Below are 25,041 nucleotides of genomic sequence, written 5' to 3' on the forward strand. Positions count from 1 at the left end.
ACTTCACTATGCACATCAGCAATCTGAAGGATCTAGTGCTCCGGGTCTTGGGAGGAGCCTGAGAATAGGCATTCCAGACAAGCTCCCTGGATGAGATCATGCCACTTTGTACTTCATCCAGTCCCCACCCACAAACATGTCCAACACTTCCCAAAGTAACACCACCTTCAGGGGACCAAATGTTAATATGTGTGTCTAAGGGGACATTTTTTTGTATTTAAATGTAATAAGTAGCAAGGATCTAGAATAGAAAAGAAAAACACTTTCAAAGATTATTTTAGCTATAGGAGATGAAAAGAAGTTGTAATTAATAATCAAGTTTAGGATATATGGCCAAAGTATTTTACAGACTGGCACTAGATATTTAACACTTACCTCCAGACTGAGTTTCCTCTCTTGGATAACTATCAGTGTCAAATAAGGCTGTGAATGGCAACCACAGTCGGGCAACTTTTTCATTTATACCTTCCTAGGAAACTCATCCATCCATGTTGAAAGGATAAAGGCATTTGGAGCGCAAACTCCCTGTGATTTAATGCTCCCAGGGAAGAGCACTACCATTCACAAATGAGTGGGGAACCACAAGACAATAGAAAACTGCCTGTGTAAAGGCTGGAAGTATGATGAATGAATCCCAGTGTTTGACTGATGTAATCTGCAGCAGAGCAATAGGAGAGTGGGGAAGGGAAGAAAAGGAATGGCGACAGAGTTAGTGAAAAAAACAAAACAAAACAAAACAAAAAAAACTACAGTAATTCTTGATGGAATACAGACCTCTTTACTGGAATTTACATTTTAGAGTATGAATCTTCAAATACCTGCAACAACATAAGCTGGTGGTCTCAAGCTTAATGAAAGACTCACAAATTGATTTCTTAAAATACCCAGTGATTTAATTAAGTAGATGGTTGATATTTTAAATTAGAAGAATTAACATGTGCATCTATGTTCTTTTAAAATCCAAGAATTTAAACTGTATCATTTATTTAAACTTTGCCAAGGCCATCAAGCTGGCTGATTTCTCTTGATTGGAAAGATTTGGAAAAGAAGGAAAAAAGAATATTTGTGGACATATGGCAAAAAAAAAAACACCCCACTTAATAATGGCTGCCATTTCTAAACATGCATTTTCTTTTCTAACATTTGAGTGCCTTCTGACCTAATTACTTGAGTCAGGGTGTGTTGCTGTTTATGTACAGCATATGGATTTTAAGTTGGATCAAAACATGATTTTTTCCCAGGTCATGGGACTTTGGATACTTCAGTCTGTATGTTATGTTGTCATTTAATGTGACCCAGTTCCCAGCAGACTCTGAACTTTCCGAACTTATTATCTCTTGTCCCATCTGTTGATTGAGTCCCCGCCTAGTTCTCTGATAGTGATGCTATGTACAGCAAATGCCTCTGCAAAGTGACTCCAAGATTAGGACGGCCTGATTCCAAGATATGTGTTTTTCATTATATAACGAATTTGTCTCTTGGTCCTTGGTTTCAAATAAAAATCTCAACATTCCTGCTGGTGGTACCCAGACTCTTAAGATGTCCAGAGAAAGAAGTGAGTGGGTGGTATGGTTTGGGGTAAATGATAATTGCATATTTGTAGGGCTCTCCTTGGGCCTGACAAAACTGATACTGAGAACACTCCAAAGCTAGAGATCACCAACAAGTTATAAACAGGAACAAAAGGCAATTGGTTTCCATCTCTGCTCACCGTGTTCCAGGTGCTGTGTTGGACACTTACGCAAATCTCTTCATCCACTTACCAACACTAATGACTAGCTTTCAGTACTGCCTTACAGTTTTCAGTAAAGAAATTGGCGAGTAAGAAATATTGAGTAATGTGCCCACGGGCTCAAGTGTGTCAGTGGAAGGACCACACCATAGAGCTGGTGTGACAGATTCTGAAGCCTGTGCGTGAGAGGGAAAAGGCATGAGGTGTGATTGATGTAGGACTCAAGAGGGAAACATGAAGACCTAGGGTCTTCCATATGCAAAGGAGGTGGCTTAGTCTAACATGCACAAAAACAGCAAAAGGACAGATTGATGGCATGAGAACCCCACTTCCTAATCTGTAACAGCCACCTTACAAGTGGCTAAGGGCAACCAAGCATTTCCTGTGTCTCATTAGAAAGGCTGTATAATGGAGGCCAACCACCAAAAACACACATTTACGGGCTCTGCATTGTGCAACAAACCAAGGCGAAGCACTCATACCGAGCTCCAGTTTAACAGTTGGTGCATTTGTCACTTGCTGGCCCTGCAAACCTTCTCAACTGCACTGTTCTACCCATGGGACATGTATGTGAAAAACAATGACTCATTGATGACTTATTTCCTTCAGCATTTTCTAAATTGATATCTTAGAGTTTGTAGACTGGATAATAGAGAAAACGATAGTCATGCAAAAGATAAATTGCTTGGATGGAGGAGACGTTGCATGGGAGAGAGAGAGAGGAGGTGAGCATGTGTAGACTTTACACCTTTTGTGGCTGATGAAGATCCTGGCTCATTTCAACATCTATAGCACCAGCTCCCTCATGGATTCCTCTCTTCCCCTCTCATCACTCTCCAGTCACAGTGGCTTTTTGTGTCAAGACTTCTAGCTCAGCCCTACTTTGGGGCTTTGCAATGGATGTCCCTTCTAGAACACCCCTGCTGTAGATGGTCCCAGTTCTTGCTCCTTTGTGTTACTTCAGTATCTACTCAAAAACTGCTTCATTTAAGAGGTCATTTCAGACCATCATATGTAAAATAGCTTCTCTCTATTCTCAGCTATGTCACATATTCACGGCACTGAACATCCACCTTATATATTGTTTCCATGGTGATTTTCTCAGGCTACTCAAACTGTACACTTTCTCAAACACACACACACACACACACACACACACACACACACACACACACACACACACACACACACACACACTATACTACATAAAGGAAGGGACTTTGATTAATTTCTATATTCCCAATGTCTGACATTGTGTCCAGCAAAATATCACCAGTCAATAAATCCTGACATCAAAGAAAGAGGGAAAGAGGGGAGGAGTAAGAAAATTTGAGATGGAAATAGGGATGGTGGAGGAGAGAGGGAATAAAGTTAAAGGAAAGGAGGATGAATCCTCACAGTGACATGTAGGGGTACTGATGAGAGCTGAAACATCCCACCATATGTTTGTTGAGAGACTATGAGGGAAATCTGCTTCACTGTTGTAAGCAATAGGTAGAGATATATGGCATAGGTAAAGATTATAAAGCTGAACTGTGGCTACGACCACTGCCCAATATAATGAGGAAAAACTAACAAAAGAGGCAGGAAGTGATAAATTATTCCAAAGGTTACTGTAGTTCTAAAAGCTAGTGACTATGGCAAAGCCACTCCAGACTCAAAGGAACAGCTAGATGTCACTATGTAACCCTTAAGTAAAACAAGATGACATTGCTATGAGTGATAAATGACCAGTTTAAAGGCTGTTGACACTACTAGCTTCCTTCTTCTGGACTCTCCACACAAGGTTTGCTCATCTGGCTTTATAAGTAGAGGATCAGACATAGCCTATATGCATTGGGTGGTTACTTCAGGGGTCATTTTGTCATCTAAGAAGCTATTTTTAGCTCTTATCTTCTCCAGAATGCCTTCCTATTGGCTTGTAATTGGGGATGCATAACAAGCCTATGTTCTGGTTGTAGGACAACCCATATGGCTCCCACATGGCAGCACTGTACAGCCCTTTCCTGAATGGCTATCATGGCCGGGGATGCTCTCTCCATTCTCTTAGTTTTGGTTGTTCTCACCCATAAATAAATCCCAAATTCCACTCAAGAGAATTTTCAGGTCTTTCTGCCCCCTTGTAAAGATCTCCAGGCAGCAAAAAAGAAGCCTATGCAACACATTTTAACTGTCACATTCTACTATAGTAACTATAAGACAAAGAAATATCCACTTTTTAATTTAACCCTTCTACGGTGCATGTTGTCCACATAACTCTCTTCAATCTTCCCCAAGTGGTAGAATTTATAAAGGACTCTTCACAAAGATGATGGTATTTCCTCATCATCTATGAAAAGGATGGGTTGAAAGAGGAGATTATGGATCAACCTGGAGTCACACAGGAGCTGGGGTCGTGCTCATTTGGAGATAATTAACCTATGCAACTTTTAAAAACATGTTGTCCTACCACCAATGTGCTTATCAATAAGGGATTGTTAGCTTTCAACGCTATGGTCAGTTATGCCATCTTCAAAATACCAGGTTTTTCTCAATTTTTATTTGGTTAAAAAAAATCCTATGTTGGTATCTTACTAAAATTTTAAATATTTCACAACACCTGATAATCTTATATTTACCAACATTCAGCTTAATTCCACCTTGTATTAACTTTCCATCATGACAGCGGGGTACCTAACATAATCAACTTTAAAAAGAGAAAGGTATATTTTGGATTATGGTTTTGGAGATTTTAGTAAAGAATAAGCTGGTCTCATTTCTTTGTGAGTGTATGGCTGAGCAAAATTGTTTGAAAGATAGGGAAGATGGAGTAAGAGAAAGAGAGATGAGGTGCTGTGTGAGAGAGAGAGGGGGAGAATGAGCACACTACCCCATGTCCAGGGCATACTCCCAATGGCCAAAGTCTTAGTCCCACCTATTATAAAGGTCCCACCAGTTCCCAACAGTGTCATCTTGAGGACTGAACCTTTAACATGTGATTCGTTGGGAGACACTAAAAATACAAACTATAGCACACAGGAAAAAAAATAGTGTTGTTTTTCATGTTGAACATGAGACCCATGATAAGACACACACTTTTCCTAACTCAGACATTACCACTAGAAACTGACATAGTATGCGGTGTGTTTGTCACCAATGTAGGTAACCTCTGCCCAGCTATGCAGTCACGTGGTCAGACTCCATGATAATGTTGAGTCCACGATGTTCCCATATAGCTTAGGTAACTGAACTCATAATCCATGAAGCAATGATGCTATGTAGCAAGGCATACCACTTGGCTATTACAAACCACTTTCGTATGAATCATTTACTTTACCTTCCTTTCAGCACAATATGATCATTTCCAACTATTCTTGTGATTGCCATGTTATTGGTGAGAACCATCCCAGTCAAAATCACTAAAAACATATAACAAACCCAGATCTTATGATGCCAAAACCAGACTATGTCCATCCCATGACTCAACAGAGAAAGAATAAAGAACAGCAGCATGAACAAGAAGTCGTAGCCAAGAAAATGCTACTACGTTCCTTAACTTTGGAGGCTGTATGTTTATTTGGTTAGAATGGGTAGGTATAAATCCTTGGAATTAATTTTCAATCCATGGATTATCATTCTATGTGTGCAAGAGAGGGAAAAACTCAAAGTCTGGGCATTTCACCAAAAGGCTACAACCCAAGAAGAGGAAAAGTGAGTGGGCAGCACATGCAAGGAGGCTAATTTTATCCCTCTGCTATTTGCTGCCTATTGCAAACCTTCCCCTGGCATCCAGTTAAAGTAACTGATTTACATCCCATGCCATTTTTTCCCCTTAAAAACAGAAGAGTGACTCCTGCAGGTGCTTCTGTATGGAGAATCGTAGCAAAGACCTTTGCAACCAAGATGATGAGCTATCTTTCAAGAAAACATTCAGTTTAGAATGTTTAAGTTCATCAGGCTAGTTAGTGTTCTAGGAACCCTTCTAGCTGTCAGTTTGAAGTGGTAAATTATGCCAATAAATATTTTTAAATTTTTTATTTAAATTAAAAACAATCTTATTCTACATACCAATCCCAGTTCCTTCTACCTTCTGTTCTCCCACACCAATAAATTTTTGTGTGTACCATTTTTTAAATAGGATAATGCTACTGGGGAAATATATAGTAATTATATGCAGAAGTCTTTTAGTGCCTTTGATTTTTGTATTAAAGACAGTAAGGCAAAAATGGATCTATCAGTGCTCCTCAAATTAGTCACTTGTATTGATAAAGTAATTTGGACAAGATTTACAGCATATGAATATTGATGCAAGTCCAGAGGGGAGAGTATACAAAAAGATTAATAAACTCATTACAGATGATTTCAGGAAATCACAGGTTCAATTATGTAGGGAAAAGCAGGGCCAAGCAACCCAGTGTCCAGTCAGTAATACTGATGCTCTCTGTGCTGTTGGAAACTTGTGGTCAGCAGTTCACCCATTAGATCAGTGTGTGGCTGGGTTGTTTCACTGGCAACAGAACATAAACCAACTAGAACAAGTTCAGAGGGGGCCATGCAGAGACTATAAAGGTTCATGCATCAAGATAAAAATAAAAAAGAACAGAAGTTCCTCACTGCTCGACTGACAGCTATGCCAGGGTGGGGACAGCAGGAGGAGGAGGAATTAATTGGAAGGAAGAAACTAAGACATCTTTGGAAGTTCAGGCAGGAAGCATTTAGCAGAATCCTGGGATGTTAAGGCTGTGGCATCTCGGTGATCATCTGGAGCTTTGGTTGGAATTAATGAGGCTAAATTAAGCTAAGGAAACTTGGGGTAAAAAGCAAGAAAAACTGCCTGCAAATGAGAACTACTTAATAGGATTTACTGACCCAAGGAGAAAGCTCTGCCTGGATTCTTCCCTCAATTCTGAGAGTAGGGTACCCTGTTGCAGCTTGTCAGTGAGGATCGTTGCTTGCACAGATCAGGAATGAGCTCCTGTCCTGAGATGAGACTGAACAAAGTGTTGGCAGCTGCCATCATTTGATAGCCCATGGGCGTTATTAACACCATTGTGCACAGCATTGCTGGGTTCAAATTTACGTAATTACATCCAGAAAATATATTTTCTCAGTTCTGGTGTGATAATTTCATTCCACACAGCCCTTTAGAGTGTAGGAAAATTGAACTGTATATTAAAGTAGATTAACTCAAGTAAATGCCATAAAACTTACTAAGCCAGTTAATGCCAAGGACTCTGAGGAGATTTGAACCTCTGCTTTTTTTTTTTTCTCAGCCCAGCAACTTATTAAAATAAATAAATATGTATAGGCCTCATTAGAGTTGTCCTTCGTAATTCCTGATAGTGCAAAAGTAAAAGGAACAGTCCAAAGAACAAAAAGCCACATTCAAAATTAATCATTTTTAGTGCTCACAAATGGAATATATAATTAGGCAAAAATAGAAACCGAACAGGAACAAATTTAAAAGAGAGAGAGCTGATGTGTATACATGCATTTTTTAAAGGGGCAATTAGAGATGACCTGCTTGATCAGAGTGAGTTTAGCAACTGGAAAAGCATCTATTTTATTTCATTGGATCTAAAATGTCATCAAGTAGATGTTGTACCATGATTTTAACTGCCAGCAAAGAAGGAAAAAGCAATTAAACACTGACACGTTGCTTTTTGTTATTGTTGCTTCCATTATCAGGCATGTTCTGAGTTTTTAAACAATGGTGCAATGCTCCTTAGAACCGTGGATCTCAAAACTGCTAAAATATAACATTGGAAAGTTAGCAACACAAGGACTGATTACAGTTCCAAACACAGTGAGTGTCAGCAGTCTTTCCAGGGCAATGCCCTTTGGCCCCCAAGCTCATTTTATGCCAGTTTGAAAGTCTTGAGTTTTGATCTTCTGTTTTAAAAGCAAATTAATGCAATTCATTCTCCATTCTTGGATGACAGGAATTGGAGAATATGAAGAGTTTATCTATGTGCCTCAATAAGCGGAAAGAGACACTTTACCACAGAGTACAAGGAAGGGAGCATGGTTATGAAAATGTCAGGCTGCCCAAATTAGTGTGCTCTTTCTGAGCTCGTGGTGTAGCTGATTTGTTGACAGGCTGCACTGTCTTACTCTATATGGATGAATCCAGCTTCTGTGTGGCCCCATTCCTGTGACAATTCTCTGTGCTCACTTGTTTGAAAGCTGGTGGGAGAATCAATCTTTCCATGTTCAATGATTTACAGAGTCTGGGTAACTTTGCATCGGGCATGCAAGCTAATCCGGCTATAAGAGCTGAGAAGAGGCCACTGCAGGAATTTGGATGGTGGTCTGGTACTTTCCTACCCTTCAGGCATCACTAACTAACTGGGTCCACCACTTGATGCCTAGAAGGAGGAGGAGGCCGATGAGGGACACCATGGGAAACATTGTAAAGTGGACAGAGTTGCTGAAAGTAGGGACAGATGAAGATATCTCTGAGTGATGTTACGCTCAAGCTCCCCCACTATTTAAATTCTGCATCTTCCACTTTGAGATCTTTGCTAGACTGTGCTCAATGACAGAGATATATCCCAGGTCAACATTTTCTGTTCTTAAAACATGTTCAGTAAAGTATGTTTTAGTAAGGAGGAAAAGCATTACTGCCTTCTCACACTGAAGAATGCCACAGTGCTTCTCAGCTTTGATGCTAGTAAAATTAGGACGGGATCTTTAGTTATCAGAGGACCTGGGGACTGTCCTGTACTTTGCAGGCAGTTAAGTAGCATGGCTACCTCTAATGCTCTGTGCCAGTAGCAGTCCTTTTGAGTTGTGACAGCCCGCGTTGTGGCCAAGCCTTTCCAGACTTTGATGAGTGACCCTAAAAGACAACAGCTTCCCATTCCACCCCATTTTCAGCAACTCTGCTTTGATCTCTTCAGAAAGCTAATCTCCAGTGAATAAAATAAGTCATCAGTTCCTCCCTCACAAATGACTTTTAGGGGTTCTTTTTCTATAATTCATCAGTATCACCCAAAGCCTAATAAGTGGGGGCAGCACTTTTGATAGGTTACCTAACCTCCATATGGCTAGATGGAGACCAAAGTCATTCTCTGACACAGACCAACACTACCACCAATGTATTGTCCAGAGCCATCTTTGGCTAGTTGCAGACTTGTTTTGCTTGCTCAGTTTCAAACCAAATGCTTATTGGTCTGTCACCTGCCAGGATTGTCTGATCAGCTGTATGTTCTGGTAAAGAACTCCTGCTTGTGTCTCGGTGGTCCTGAGGGCCCTTTTGGTGTTAACTTACATGGCTTGGAAACTCTTTGCTCTCATACATTTCCCTAAGCTCTTCCTGGGTTTTCTGTCTGGCTTATAATGTCCCAAGCTGTGTCCTAAGGGGAATGATGAAACTGCATGCTTACCTTTAACTGCCCAAGAGGGAATGCTTTCTTAAAATCTAAATTGGAAAATGATGAATGGTGCCATTACAAAATGAATTTTTAATATAAAAACAATTCCTTACAAGAATTCTGTTCAATATCATTTAATCTACTATTTTTGGTAGATAAAAACTGAGAGTACTATCACCTTGCATTTGTGTAAATGAGAATTCTGAAGATGGACAAGAATTAGTTTCTGACAATTTATCCTCAAATGTAATTGTTACAGAACTGTACAAGAAAACCAGTCGCTACTTTAGAAGATGCCCAGACTCCTGGTCCTCTTTGATCCTCGATATACTGCAAATGGGTTTTTCTTTTTGATTATTATGTGGGTTGGGATTTGCCTTTTTAAGATTTTTTTAAGTAAACTTCAGAGCCAAAACCTATCAAGTTATCTTGTTAGTTCAGTTAGAAATTCTTCTCACGAAGGAAATGACTCATCTTTGCTCTTGAAAACATCACACTTGGAGCTCATCACTTAACACATTGTGTGGAATGGATTTAACAATACGTTTTAGGTGCCAAAACATTTCCACTTCCCTTTAAAATGAATCTCTTCTTAACTAATCTGGTTTGCTGGAGGATGTGGTGCTTTAAGTCATTGACAGTCCCCTTTGGGCTTCTTTGAAAGTGTGAAATGTCTGTGTAGCTTTGAATGTTGTCTCACAGTCCCTCCATCTCCAAAAATCCCTCTATGCTCCAGGTTAGGGTTTGAATCTGAAACGTGTCCCAAGGGATCATGCTTGGAGTGTGTTGTCCCCATCTGGTATTTCTATTTTGAAAGGCTGGAAAAGCTGTTGAGTCTTTATGAGGTGGACCCTACCTGGTGGACACAAGTCTCTAGGTGTGGGGATTTGAAGGTTATTGGCCTGGCCCCTTGCTCTGTATACACTCTGTCCTCTGCCTGTCCTGCTGTGATGTGCAGCCTCCTCTTACTGCTCTTACTGCTATCACTTCCCAGCCTAATGGACTTGAACACTCCAAAACCAGGAACCAAATGAATTTTTTTTCAAATTTTCCTGTCTTTTATTTCGTCATAGAAATGCACAAGTAGCAAAGACATCCATTTTGTAACATGCTGTTGCTAGAGCTTTTTCCTTTCTTACGAATGGCAGCAACTTCCTCATGCTCAGAATCGTCTTTCATGGCTCTCGGAGTTCTCATTCCCTGGATATATTCTTCCTGTGTTGCTATGTGTAGACCTTGCTTGGTTTGACAAGGGCAGCCACAGAACCAGCAACATCAGCAGTACCTGAACCTGTCCGGATGCAAGTGCATGGACCGGAATTCCTCAGATCGACAAATGCAAAGACTCTGATAACCCTATTCTCAGAGAATAGGGTTATCAGCAGCTGCCAAGAAATTCTGATGACTGAAATGCTTGGAAACATGCACTACTTCTTCTTATTTTCTCTGCTAGACTTTGCTCTACCTTTCAAAAGGTACTTTACTGTCTCTGTTGAGATCATCTCATTATCTGTTCTGCTCTCCTTGTCTCTTTGGTGCCTTTATCATGGCATTTTTTCATGCATTTTCAATTGTAAGCATGTGTTGACTCTTCCATGATAGTCTTGAAGTTGAAAGACGGTGTGTGTGTGTGTGTGTGTGTGTGTGTGTGTGTGTGTGTGTGTGTGTGTGCGCGCGCGCGCGCGTGTTCACAAGACATGTCTGAAGTATTATATCAATATATTTAAGTCACTCAATGCATTGCTGTAATTATGGTTTGATAATTAAATGTCTTAACAGACTCATGTGTTGCACATGGTTGCTGCTAAATGGCTTTATTTTGCTGGGTCCTGGAAACATTAAGAAATGGGCCTAACTGAAGGAAGTGTGCCTTTAAAAGTTCCAGTTGGTGTATAGTGGAGTGTTTGTTCTGTTTCTTATTCACCATGATGGTAACAACCTTCTTTGCCACATGGTCCAAAAGCCAAGTTAAAGAAGCCAACTGACCACAGATTGAAACTCTAAAATGGTGTGCCAAAATTAGCCTTTCCTCCAGGAAGTTGTTATGGCAAATGTTCTGTCACAGAAGCACAAAGGCCACCAACATGATCTTATATCTGTGATTTGATCTCTTATTTGATTTTGTAATATTTTATATTTTTATTTATTCTTTGAAGATTTTAATACATGCACTCAGTGTGTTTTGACCATGCCCACCTCCCACTCTCCCCTACAACTCCTCCCAGACCTCCTCCACCAGGTCCTCTCCCAATTTCATGTCCCTTTTTAAAAACTCATGGAATCCAACTAGTGCTTCCCATCCATGGGACATCTGTATCTCACTTATCCCACTGATGCCCAGGCAACATTGAATAACAGGGGTCTGGGAGGTGATGAGTCACAGGCTGAGGAGGACTCCTGCAAAGCAGACTGGACGTGGCAGGACTCTGCACTGATGAACTCATGGAGCCTGTGGTTGCCTGCCTGTAAGACCTGCACAAGACCAAACCAATCAAAATTCCAGCATAGGTCAGAGGGAGACTTGTGAAATTCATCCCTAGTTGAAGAGCTATTGGCCATTGATGACTGCTAGAGAAGGGACAGTCAGCCTGCTTCACAGGTGTGCTATTAAATTTTATTGAATCATTCAAGGTGTTCTTCAGTAACACATAAGCATAGGTAATTATGTGTGTTTACTTAGTGTAAAAGCACTCAAATGTCTAATTTTTTGAAGGGGGGAGCAGAATTAGGGCAAGAGAGGATGGGGATGAAGAAATGGTTCAGCCGTTAAGAATACATACTGCTCTTAAGGAAGACTCGTGAGTTCAGTTCCCAGAACCCATGTTTGGTGGTTCACAACCACTTATAACTCCAGCTCTGAGAGGATTAGAAGCCTTTAGCCTCAATATGCATGCGCACACACTTTTGAAAAATAATAAAAATAAATAAATAAAATAAAAATAAATCTCTAGAGAAGAAAAACATAATAAAGGAAGGCAGGATAGACTGTAGTCTAGTTGTAAAACATGATTGACAATAGACAACCCATAATTACCAATTTAGCCATAAACAGCACAAAACCCAACTTAAGCTTATTGCTTCACTCAGGGTTGAGCCAGCTATTAAAGCAATGATTAATTTTACTGATTTAATCATTTAATGATTGACAAGAAAGGAGTATTCTAATTTAGAAAAGGTATAGCACCTACTCAGCATGAAACATTTCAAAAATGCTGTTTCAGTACTTCAAACTCTCCAGTAGAAGATAGGAAACATACCCAGTGAGTGAAAATCCTGAACCCAGGAACTATAGACTCCATGGGGGGAGGAATGGGAGTCACGTAAGTTCAGGTACCACTGGATCCCCTCCAAAGATTGACTTCAAGAATGCTCAGTTATTTTTGTGCTTCCAGCCCTTGTATAATCTTGAGTGCACTTTTAGGAACCCTAAGTTTCAAAACAACTCAACTCAGCACCAGCCACAGTACCTTCCCTTCTCCAGGATGCTGTATCCATGGTGTGGAGACACCTTCAACTCCCTTCAGCATCACATGGACAGTGAGTAGATCTCTGCATGGCAGCCCACTCTCTTCCAAATTCTGGAGACTGGCTTCTCACTGTTCCCACACAGAGAAGCTTGGAGGTAACTGCACGTTTCACATCTGTACCTCCCTGCAGATCTTCTCACCCCCAGCCTTTGCTGACAGTTCGCATAGCATATTAGAGCACAAAAGAAATGAGCTCTAGGCAGTGACCAAGGATGAGCAATATAGATGAGATAAGATTGCAATACCAGAGAACACTTAGAAGGCTCCATCCCTCAGCTTCTGAATTATTACATAATAGAATGTAGAAATTTGGTCTTTTATCAAACAGAAAAATGGCTGGTGTCATTGTAAAATACTGCTGATTGGATTTCTAAGTGTTTTTAGGGTGGTTGTTTGAAGTCCTTGGGATTGAACTGAGAGCCTGTGCTTGCTTAATGAGCATTCTTCTATCAAGGGTGCTACATACCTCTCCCTTTTCATTTTTTAATATAAAGAACATTATCAGGGGCTGTGGTGATAGCTCACTGGTTCTGAATGCTTGCTGTTCTTGCAAAGGATCAGAACTCAATTCCCAGCTACTAAAGAAATGGTACAGGAGGGGAGTAAAAGCTGGAGAGGTGGCTTAGTGGTTAAGAGTACTCACAGCTCTTCCAGAGGACCAAAGTCAGGTCCCCAGAACCCATGTAAGGCAGCTCACAAACACATGTAACTCCAGTTGCAGCGGATCTGATGCTCTCTTCTGGCCTCTGTGAGTACCTATATGTATGTGCGTGTGCACACACATACAAATAAATCTTAAGTAAGTGTGTAATTACTGCCATTCTCAGCATGCCATAATACTAGAAAATTATGTTTTTATAGGATACGACATGGTACAATAATGAATTTAGATAAATCAGATCTACATTATACATTTTCTCCAATAATAAATATGAATTGAATTTTTATGATGACTGAAATACTCATCCAAATCTCTCAACAAACACTGTTTTTAAAAATATCACTAAAAGGACAGATATCTTCAGAGTTAGGAATTTGTTTGTCTGAGAGCTGTAATTACAAATCTGTTTTTTTTTTTTTTAATCCAGCAATCAGATGACAAGTTGAGCAATTACCATTCCATGTTTTACTATTTTTGTGATTTTTTTCAAAGCAGCTGTTGTGGTTTCAAAGGCACAAAGAGTCTTGTTTTTTTTTTTTCCTTTCCATACTATATATTGGCAAACAAATGTCTACTTCTCAAAACACAGAGTCTGATCCTGAAAGGAGATGTTGAAACACATGTGTTCTTTCATCGTTCCCAGTGTTTCCTTAGCTTGGAGAGTTGCAGCTAGGTTTTTTGTAAACAACACACAGTGTTGAAATAGAGTGGATAGCCAAGTAGTTTGTGATTGGATGAGTGAGTGCATCTTGTTTGGATGATTTAATCAGATCTTTCAGCAATAATTGTCTGTCCCTGAGACAGCAACTTGGAATGAAAAGACAAAATATTTATTGATTTCAGCAGAAGGATAGCACCAGATTGATTGGGTAGACAGAAAGGTAGAAGAAAGATAGATAGAAGATAGGTAGGTAGGTAGGTAGGTAGGTAGATAGATAGATAGATAGAAGATAGGTAGGTAGATAGATAGATAGATAGGTATTTACAGATATATAGATACAGGGTTTCTTCAGGCAATTCAAATCAAAGGGGATCATAGGTATTATACAATGGGAAGTTTTATCCAGTGTTATTTATTTCCTAGACCGAGGAAAGAAAAGAATTCAAAAATATAGAACAGATAATGGGTAGGTGGAGGCTTCTAAGCAGTGCTGATTTCCAGATACTTTGCTTTGCTAATAGATTGTTTAAGTTAGAAGAGTCATAGGAAGACCTTACAAGGAACAGATAAGGACTCTCACCAAAATTTCATTCCTATCAAGCTTTCCCAGTGGACCCATCTTAGAGTGTTTGTCCTTTATAATGATTATGGGAATGCCAGGATCTTCTTTTGTTGCTATGTCTTGAACTTTCTCTCATCTATCGAGGACTTGTTACCCTCAATGCCAAATAAGGCTAAGGCTGTTTTAACCTTTTAATGATTTGTACTTGTCCCTCATGCAACTATGGCGGCACTGTGATTGCCCTGTAAAGTGTGTTGAACTGAATGTCTGTAGGGAAGGCAAATACATCTGCCACACCTCCACTTTTTCACTTTAACAAATTTACAGTTAGAAGTATAATCTTCAGACTGAATTTTCCACTTAGGTGACAGGACCGTTTCATGGCTTAACTCATGTGGTTTGGTCTTGATTTAAACACCAGGCTGTGCTACAAATAGGATAGCAGTGTAGAACTTTGTTCTTCATATTTGTATGAACTTTTGTGATTTTTCTAACACATCTCAAAGTAGAGTTCACTATGAATTTCTGACCCACCTAATGAGTCAAGATATTTGTGACAGGCAGGTATCTTATTCCCATCAAATCTTATCTTTAAAAAAAGTATTTTGTCACCCACATAGTTCCAAATATGACATTAATGTGATTCATTCTAATCCCGTGTACAGAGACTAGTTTGGGAAAAGCTAGTTGTTATTTAAACCAAAGAATTTTTTTAACAGTCTCTTAAATCTTAACCAGTCTTTGGATACATTTAAAACTACCACTCTCAATTTTGAGAGATTTGGTAACCATATTTCTACATTTCTGAAGTACAATTTATTGATACATATAAAAAATCATTTATGTTTATATTGTTCTAGAAATTTGTTATAGGAATGCATTTTAATGTAATGATTCCACAACTGGAGACATGGCTCAGTAGTTAAGAGCATATGCTGCTCTTCCAGTGGCTCTGAGTTCTATTCGCAGTACCCACACACGGTACCTTACATCTTCCTACAACTCCAGCTCCTCCAGGATCTGACGCCTCTGGCTTCTGCACGGATGTGCACACACACACACACACACACACACACACACACACACACACACACACACACACACATAATTAAAAATAATAAAAAATAAATAATTTGAAATCATGCCTAGGCACAAAGATTTGACTACAGAATTTTCATGGAAGTGGAGTAATTCAAATAGTTAAAAATAGGAACACTATATATAAGAATAGTGGTGGAACTACAGGAAGATTCAAATAAAATGCCAGGGAGGTGTTTTAAATGATTCTGAAAGGTTTTGAGTTAGTTTACAACTTGGTGAATACTCCATTCTTAGAAAATAGTGCTTTGGTGGGGAAGAGAGATGTCTCGTAGTGCTGTTAACATACCTCTAAGTGATAGAGTGCTGGTGGGGTATACTGTCTTATTTTTAACTATTTTTTCTAACTTTCTGCAGTGAACCCAAATTTGGCAATCAGAAATACAAACGTTGTTGTTGGTATTTACACAAGTGTTTCACTATGGGGTAAATACTATGTAATAGTACAAGAAGGATGTTTACTTGACACCCAGCCCCCACTCCTGTGCTGCAGTAGACCTCATCCATCAATCCCAACACCCTGCCCTGAGCACTGTCGTGAACCTCAATTATTCTGGGCACAAAGCCCTTGGCGGTCTTTATCATTCATATTAGTTGGCATGAGGATTGAACCCTATTTACCAACTCTATCAAACACTAGACAAAGGAATGGAGAGATGACTTGGCTGTTAAGAGCACTTGCTGCTCTTGCAGAGGACTAAGTTCAGTTCCTAAACCCACCTCAGGAGGCTCAAAGACTCCTGTAACTCCCACTCCAGGGGTCCCAGTGTCCTTACTGGATTCTGTGGGCACCTCCACTCACATGTGTACATACATACAGAAGCATATATTCAGTTCACATATTTAAAAATAAATTAAATGCAATTGAACGAGGAGCCTGGACATTAGCTTTAAGTATTTTTGCATTCTCATTTGATAGTGTCTATGCATCTCATTGATAAAGATTTTATTTCTGGGGAGTATCATATTCACTAATAAATGATAGACATCTTTCTTAGATAAAAAAAAAATAATGATGTGGTTATTCATGTTTATAATCCCAATGTTTGAGAGGTAGAAGAAGGGGGATTATGAATTATAAGATCCTCTCCTAGATAATGAGCTCCACACAAGCCTAGATTACATGATATCCTGCCTCAAAAACAATTTATAGCAAAACTCAAGATTAATTTATTTTTGTGGATCATGATTTTATAAAACACATCCTACAATGATCTTCACCTTTACACTAAAGGCCAAGACATCACATTTGAAAAGAAAGTACCTAGAATGCTAATGTCAGAGACAGAGATGTGGAATAAGTAAAAGTTTACTCAGAATCTCTAGACAGCCCACCTCCGTTGCCAAAGTGGAAACCCAGCCGTGTTTCTGAAGAACCCTTTTGGAGGTAGGATAGAGTGTACTTAGTGGGTGCAAGGCACTAGTTCAATCCCCAGTGCCTCAAAATGTTCATGTCGTACTCAGCATTAGTAGACACATAACAGAGCTAACCAGTCAGATCCTAGATAGGGTAAAAATGAAGCATATCTGAGAGCCAAGGTGCAAAGAAATGAAGTTCCAAGAAACCCAACCAGGTCTGGGATACAGATCCCTGCCCTTCTTGATGGAGTTCCCATACTACTCCAGGTTTCCCTCCTTGCAGAACTCAGAGTGCCTGTTCCTTGTGCAGCCTAATGGTCTATAAAGTTCTTTCTTCATATCTGCATCAACTTGCATGCTAGTGATGCTGGCAGTACAGTTAAAACTAAACCAAATAGGTCACTTCTCTTGGAGTCTTCAGATTGAAACCATGAGCATTAGGTGTCAAACTTTAAAATTATACACATACTTAAAAGGGTTTGAAAAAAATCTAGTTGTACTTCAGTGGTGTATAATTGGGTTTCCATCAGCTTGAAGCCCAAACACTTCCCCTCATCACCTGACACTCATCATAGAAGCCCGTTTCAACACTGTGCACACTGCTGAGGAGAGGGCGTGCTTCCAGTATTCATGAGCATCTCCAGCCAGGAATGGCAGAGGTGGATTTTAATAATTAATTCATTAGACCAATTTATTTCTCTAATTGGTTGTGAAGCTTTGTTAACTAAGAGATAATAAAACAATTAAAACTTGAAACATGTGGAAAAAACTCGTAATAAGCATTAGCAGAGCAATGAAAACAGACAGGAGGCCCTAATTATTATGAGAATAAGTGTTTAAATATTTACAAATTGCACTTTGATTAAAATGATTTTTATTTTTATAGGTGCATGCTGTCTGCTACTTGTACTGGAATTTGTGTTGCAAGAGTTCCAGGATTCCTGTTAGGGTCAAAGGACTTTTTCCTTAACCTTGGGTTCATGACCTCATTTGGGAAATATGTATTAAGACTGGGGGATTTTCTATGGTATTACATGCATGTGTTTCTTGAACACGGGCATAGAATCTTTGCAAGGTTCTATGGTTTGGGAACCCCTATAGCATTGCATCCTCTCTATCTCTCTAAACAGTATCACTGTCCAAGGTCATTAGCTCACTCTGCAAATTGAGGAGATGCATATGTAGTTTGTATAGCCTACTGATATGCCCAAGTTTCTACTGGCCAACCAGCCCCTAATCTTTCACTCTTTATAACCATGGAGAAGTGGCTCTCCAGTTCCCATCAGGGCTACTCTTACTACTAAACCAAACTGAACATCAGATCAGAGGCCCCATCAAATTAGTCAGCAGCTGCATGAGGGCAAATACTAGGAGCCATTAGGATATCAGAAGTACTTCCTTGGAGGTACAGAAGGAAATTATCAGGCTTGAACCCCAAGGGGCTCCACAAGTCAGCAGCAGCAGAATTTCTTGGGAGCTTCCTAGAAATGCAAGCACCTGGGCTACCACCCAGACCTATAGATTCAAATCTACATTACAGCAAGATGCTCCCAAAAAACACCACAGAATTTGGGAAGCCCCGAGCTCTGTATATGGCTATTCATTCTCAATCCCATTACTTCTCTTCTGTTCTCATATAAAGCCACACCCCCTCCTCCAGCTCAGCTTTCATTATAGCTCTTCTGTATCTGCTCCAGTGTCTGTTGTTCATGCCTGTCACCTAAAGATGAAGCTACTTCTATTGTATATCTGATACTGCATTCCTTGTAGTCTGAGCTCTCAGCCCTTTATGGGTTACAGACTCCTCTGGCTGCAGGATCTTGATGTTATTGTCATAGGAGGATATGAGGAGTTCTTGGTAGAGTCCTCCTGTCATCTTCTGAATGAACCATGTGGTCATAAGAAATCATTGCCTCCTTCCTTGTGCTGTAGTTTCTTCATTTTTGTAGTGGTGCATTTAGTATTAAAGACAGACACTTAAGAAAAATATTTCATGAATGGCTCAGAGCAGAAGGTCCAAAGATGTCTCTTTGCCATTACTGTTACCCACCTCCTAAGCATGGAGGAGAAATCCCAAGACCCTCAATGGATGCCTGAAGCCACTTGAACTGACCCGTATACGCTGCATTTCCTCTATATGCATGCCTGTAATAAAGTTTAACCCATAAATTAGGTATAGTGAGGTATCAACAACAGCAGCTAAAAAATAGAACAATTATAACAGTATAGTATGCTGGTGCATACCTGACATCGCAGAACTCAGGAAGATGAGACAGGAAGAACCTGAATTCCTGATCTTACAACAATATCCTATCTCAAAAAATCAAATCCAACCCAACCAACACAAACAAATAAAATAAGAGTCACTTGAATCTAGTAGTCAACCTTATAAACAATAGCCACTAGAGGTTAAGAGACAGGTAATATATATGTATAGTGGACATACTATGTGAAAGGATGGTTCTCACTCAAGACAGGAAAGATCAAGTGGAATGTGATATCATCAAGACCCTCAGAACAGTACACGATTGAAAACTGATTGATCGTTAAGTTCTGGAACTCTCCACTTAATAATTTCAGATAGTGTTTGACCTTGAGTAACTGAAAAACAGAAAGTCAAAACAAATAAAGGGACAGCCTTCTAGTTAATACGTGAAAGGGACAGATGCTCTCTAGAGAGAGTACTGAAGCTGGAGAAAACCAGTCTGTTCTTCCTCTTCTGATAGCTGGTCAGGCTACAGTAAGCTCTGCATGGATTTAAATAGGTTCTTTTGTCCTCCATTTCCCAGCCAAAAAAAAAAAAAAAAAAAAAGTGAGGCTTTGACTACAATGTTCTATGTGATTCTTGCTGACTGGTCCTATTGTGTATTGCTTCCCAGAGGAAGCCACCCTCTCCGGTGCCCAGTGGATGATCTATAAACAGTGAGATGGTGGCATAGCTGTGCTCTGTGGAATTTGTCCTAAACTTGGAGGCCATCCCTTGAGACCAATGCAGCTTCATTGTTCCACTTCCCTGAATGTTAATCTCCTTTCATTAGTGAGTCTTGGATGCTGTGACAGCTTTATGCAACCTCGATCCCAAATCTTTGGCCCTCAGTGAGATATCCTCCATTAAGTTTGCTTCACAACACGACACGCTTGGTGGGAATTGAGTCGAGTTGCAAATCCCTCTGTGGTACAATGAAAAAATTAATTTTGAGCTTCAGTACTTTGTGTTTATTCGGCCTGGTAACAACTGTCAATGCAATGGTACAGTCTCCAATGCCAACAACTGAAGATCCCACTCAAGAAGCCAGCTCTAATTGCTTAGTTTTGAATTATTATTCTTTGTAGACACATCTCCTGTGCAATAACTTTTCTTGAAATTTTGTGAGTTTATTGATCACCAATAGATATTGCATTTTCCCTCCAGAACATTTTGTAGAACTTCCCTGAAGACTGGAGTAAGACTGTGACATAAGTAGTGCCTTTTCCCTTGGATTTTGGAGCCTCCAGACTGCCCCTCCAGCCATGTGGCCCACAAAATTCCCTTGCCTATGAGAGCCTCACACTTTGAAATTTTTGATGCCAAAACTTATCCATTTTTATCATTCCTTCTGAAGCCAGGTCTCTGCTATGAAACAGCAACTACAACATGTCAATCTATTCCTGAGTATTCCCTAAGTGCCAGTAGAACTACTGTTACTTAGTTGTGATTTTTAAATGAAGGGAAGAAGGTAATCACCTGCCTATTATTGAGTGTGGGTTGGTAGATGCGTGGGAGGAGGGAAGAACTAGATACATAAATAGTTCATCTTCTTCCAAATCAAGAATTAGAAAAATCCTATTTTATATCCCAAATCCCAAATGAGAGACCAAATTTGGGTCTCTCAGGAAAACAGAGAAAGGGGAAGGGAGAATTTCATTGTCCTTCAGTTGTTAAGGTTTTTTGTTATATTTTGTTTTTCTCTGTTTGAAAACCCTTTGTTATTTTTCTGGCCTATGCTACACCATCATATAATTAAACACAAAGTGATAAAAAAAAAAAAGCCTTTCTACAAGAAATGGAAAGCAGGTCCCTTTTCTGTATGGATGCTATCTTCTAGAAGGCCATGGAAGACAGTTGACTTTTTCCATTTTTCCAAAAGAGGAATGTTCCCTGGAATTCAGTTTCCAAAGGCAAGAATCCCTCCAATATGAACAAGGAAATAGAAGCAAGTTAAGCCAAAACACCTCCTCACTCTTGCAGGTAGGCCATATTCTATAAAGTGAACACAGGGATGCATAGGTATGATTAGATCTGAACCTTCTAGATGTGCTACTTCAGGAGAGTCCATGCCAGTTCATAATTGGAACAATACTGATTCTTAGAAAGTCAGTAGCTATGGTAGTTTAAGTGTAATTGGCCCCTATAAGCTCATAGGGAAGTGCACTACTAGGAGATGTGACTTTTTTGAAGTAGGTGTGGCCTTGTTGGAAGAAGTATGTCACTATAAGGGTGGGCTTTGAGGTTTCATATATGCTCAAGCCATGCCCAATAGGAACGATCATCTCCTGTGCTTGCAAGTCAAAATGTAGAATACTGGGTTACTTCTCCAGGACCATGTCTTTCTGCATGCCATCATGTCCCACTGTGAGGATAATTGACTAAACCTATAACTTGCAAGCCACCCAATTAAATGTTTTCCTTTATAAGTGCTGCCATGGTCATGGTGTCTCTTCACAGCAATAGAAACCCTAACTAAGACAGTAACCTTGGCAATAACAAAAAGAACCAACACAGAAGTCACTCACTTTCCACCTTTCAATTTTGGATAACTAATATCCTCAAAAGAAGGATAAACCATCACTCCCTTGTGGGAGACCTTTTAGCAGTATTCTTTCTTTTGAATTTTAATGAATGGATGTCATCTCCTGAACTTTTGTCCCTCTCAGAATCTCAAGTTCTCTCTAAGGGAAACGCAATCATTTCCTTTAGTCTTCTAGCTATGTAATTAAACTGTGGGTGTGGAGCTTAGGTTTCACATAAGGGAGAGATAAAGCCTGATTGGGTTTATTCCCCAGGGAGAAAAGGCATTGCTCTGAGACATTGGGCTTTTGTTCATGAGGAACTTGTGTTATGTTACATCACAGTTAGGAGACATTTGACAGGGTTGTGTTGGCCCATGAAATCCTAGCATACGACTAAAAGAGTACCATATACTTTTCCAGAAACTAATTCTTAGTTTTTGTCTATATAAACTGCAGTGACCATGGTCTAGAAGAAAGGCTTTCTTTTTTGTTGTAAAAATATCTTCCATCTCCTACTAACAAGCTAGATCAGTCAAATATACTTATGGGGAAATGGCAAAAGACTATACAAGACTGTATTGTGAAAGAGGACCAAATAATACTTATACACAGGGAGGGAATGAGAGTTCTGCTTCATATTAACTGTGGCGATTCCATCTTGGCTTAGCTATGAAGAGGGAAATTGCTACTTTGACAGCTCAGAGAGACAAATATAATTTATAATATATGAAGAATATAGATGATGTAGAGCTTTGCTGTGTTGGGGATGCACACGTCCATTTGTGCACATGCGTTCAAGTAAGTCTATGTGGGCATGTATATACAATGATATGATTTTGTGGTGGTGGTAATGTTGTTTCTTTGATTGATAGAAAGATAATATTTGTGTTGTATTCAAGCTATAATCTATAAATGATACTTATTCCTAAGCCTGTACTACCAATTCATATTGTTCGTCAGTGGTATAAAAATGCAGTCTTTGGTCCAGGGGACTATAACCAAAGGAGCAATGCTAGACAACAGAACTGTGAAGAACACAAAAGTTAGTATCATATGCTATGCTTCCCTTTCCTGTGAACTTCGTATTCCTCCCCCTAGTCCCCCTGTTTTTTGTCTATCTCGAGAGAGGTTGGGCATATGAAATTACATATAAAAACTGATTTTTGCTATAAAAAATTTAGAGTAGTGGGTTCTCAACTTGTGGGTTGTGACTTTCACCAGGATTTCACATCAGATCCTGCATATCAGATATTTACATTACAATTCATAACAGTGGCAAAATTATAGTTATCAAGTTGCACCAAATTAATTTTATGGCTGGGAGTCACCACAACATGAGGAACTGTATTTAAAAAAATGGCAGCATTAGGAAGATTAAGAACTGATTCAGGGAGATATAACTATCTTTATCATCATCATTGCTTGTTTCAAAAAAAGCCATGTTACTAATTACCCAAAGCAACAAAGGACAGAGATTCATTTCATCATTTATGAGATTAAAACAATAATCCTCACCTCAAGAAGGGAAGGAAAATCCACTTCTGCTGGTCATGCCTCCTCAGCACCACCTCTGTTAATCATGGTGTTCCCATCATTCCTGAGTTATCAAGGTGCAGAATTTCCCTTTATGTATTTACTCAAGAATGAGAGCTGCCCAGACTGGCCACTCATTCCTTAGATAACCAGTCCACCCATCAACAGTACTGGATTCATAGGAGAAAGAAGTGGAAACTGAAAACTTAAATCTATGTGGGAGCAGGAGGGTATTTCATGCAAATCTGTGTGATTCAGTCTCTCCTTGGCCTCCTTCATGTTACATGCAGCGACTGTGGCGTCATTGAATAAGGACATATGCAACTTTGAAGGGACTGTGAGAATTTGCTTCAGATCCAAGGCATACTGGATGCTCAACCCTGCTCTCCACTTCTTGTTTCCCCCTCCTGCTTTCCCTCCTCTCTTCTGTCCTCTCTTGCTGTGGGGTGCTGTGTCCTTACAGAAAGGGCCACAGTCACTACAGGGAGAGCTGTAAGAGCACACATCTTACACTTCGGCATGCGAATTTAGACATTAATTTGAAATCAAAGAGCTAAAGATTGAACAGAAAAATTTGAATTCTGTGTCTTTGCCAAGCTTAAAAACGCATTGCATTACATTACATTCTCTTTCGATTACAAGAGGAACCAAGCCAGGCGTGATGGTACCCAACCTTAATCTCAACTTGTGAGGGTGATAGTAAGAGATCCTGAGTTCAAATCATCCTCCAATACATGGTGAATTTGAGGCCAGCCTGGGCTACTTGAGACCAGGTCTCAACTCCCGCCCCACCCCCATTCTTAACTTCATCTCCCACCCCTAACAAAAAGCAAATGCCCCAAATAAGAGAAATTGAAGCCAAAGTATGAGAATAATTTTTACAAAGTCTCTAAACAAACAATTGGCTCCTATCTGATTCTGGAAAGAGGGAGGGAGGGAGGGAGGGAGGGAGGGAGGAGGGAGGGAGGGAGGAGGAGGGAGAGGGAGGGAGGGAGGGGGGGGAGGGAGAGGGGAGAGGAGAGAGGAGGAAACACCCCTCATGTTTGCCTACAACCAGATCTTACAGAGGCATTTTCTCAATCGAGGTTTCCTCCTTTCTTTGGATTCCACAGGCCTTGTGTCAGGTTGGCTTAAAACAAGCCAGCACATTCAACAAGGCCTGTGACATCCAAAGACAGCTCCCAGTTGTGCTAACCATTATGACATGTTCTGCCTGCCATGCCCCTTTTCCTTCCCTACTTTCTCAAGCCTCAAAAGATGGGAGGAAGCTAGTGAGTTGGGTGGCTGAAGATAGAGAGCAAGTCCAAGTCAGGAAATCAAAGAAATGAACCAGTTCCTTTTCAACCCTTTCTAGGAGGCCTACCCTGGAAATTCACCAGCAAATTATTTTGGACATGTGGATAATAAGCCTAACTGGACATATCAAAGATCAAATTGAGTCTCAGTAAAGAACTAAAGCAAGAAAGGGGTTGTGCCTTTTTTTTTTTCTTCTTTTGGTTTCAGTTTTAACTATATCTAAGAAGGCAGCTGAACATAGTCACAGAGAAATGAAGGGGGTGAAAATCATAGTTAATCCCTTTTGATTTTATTCTGTGGGTCCTCGTTGACAATGCCAGTTGAGTGAGGCTGCAAGAGACTTCTCAGGAACCAGTAAGGATAACAGGAGGAACTGACAGATTCACTGCAGTAGTCAGGGCCATTGACACCCAATCAGAGAAGGGCTGTGTGTCAAGGCAAACTCCAAGACTTGACTGTGCTGAATTGAGCTAATCACTCAGGCTCC

General features: G+C 40.0%; 1 protein-coding gene across 1 annotated transcript in view; it reads left to right on the forward strand.

Annotated features, from left to right (window-relative positions):
• The window catches only part of Phactr1 (phosphatase and actin regulator 1), a 462,322-nt gene that overhangs the window by 63,983 nt on the left and 373,298 nt on the right, over nt 1-25,041 (forward strand). The window lies entirely within an intron of this gene.

The sequence above is a fragment of the Cricetulus griseus genome, chromosome 3 (genome assembly GCF_003668045.3).
Source record: "Cricetulus griseus strain 17A/GY chromosome 3, alternate assembly CriGri-PICRH-1.0, whole genome shotgun sequence".
NCBI classification, from domain to species: Eukaryota; Metazoa; Chordata; class Mammalia; order Rodentia; family Cricetidae; genus Cricetulus; species Cricetulus griseus.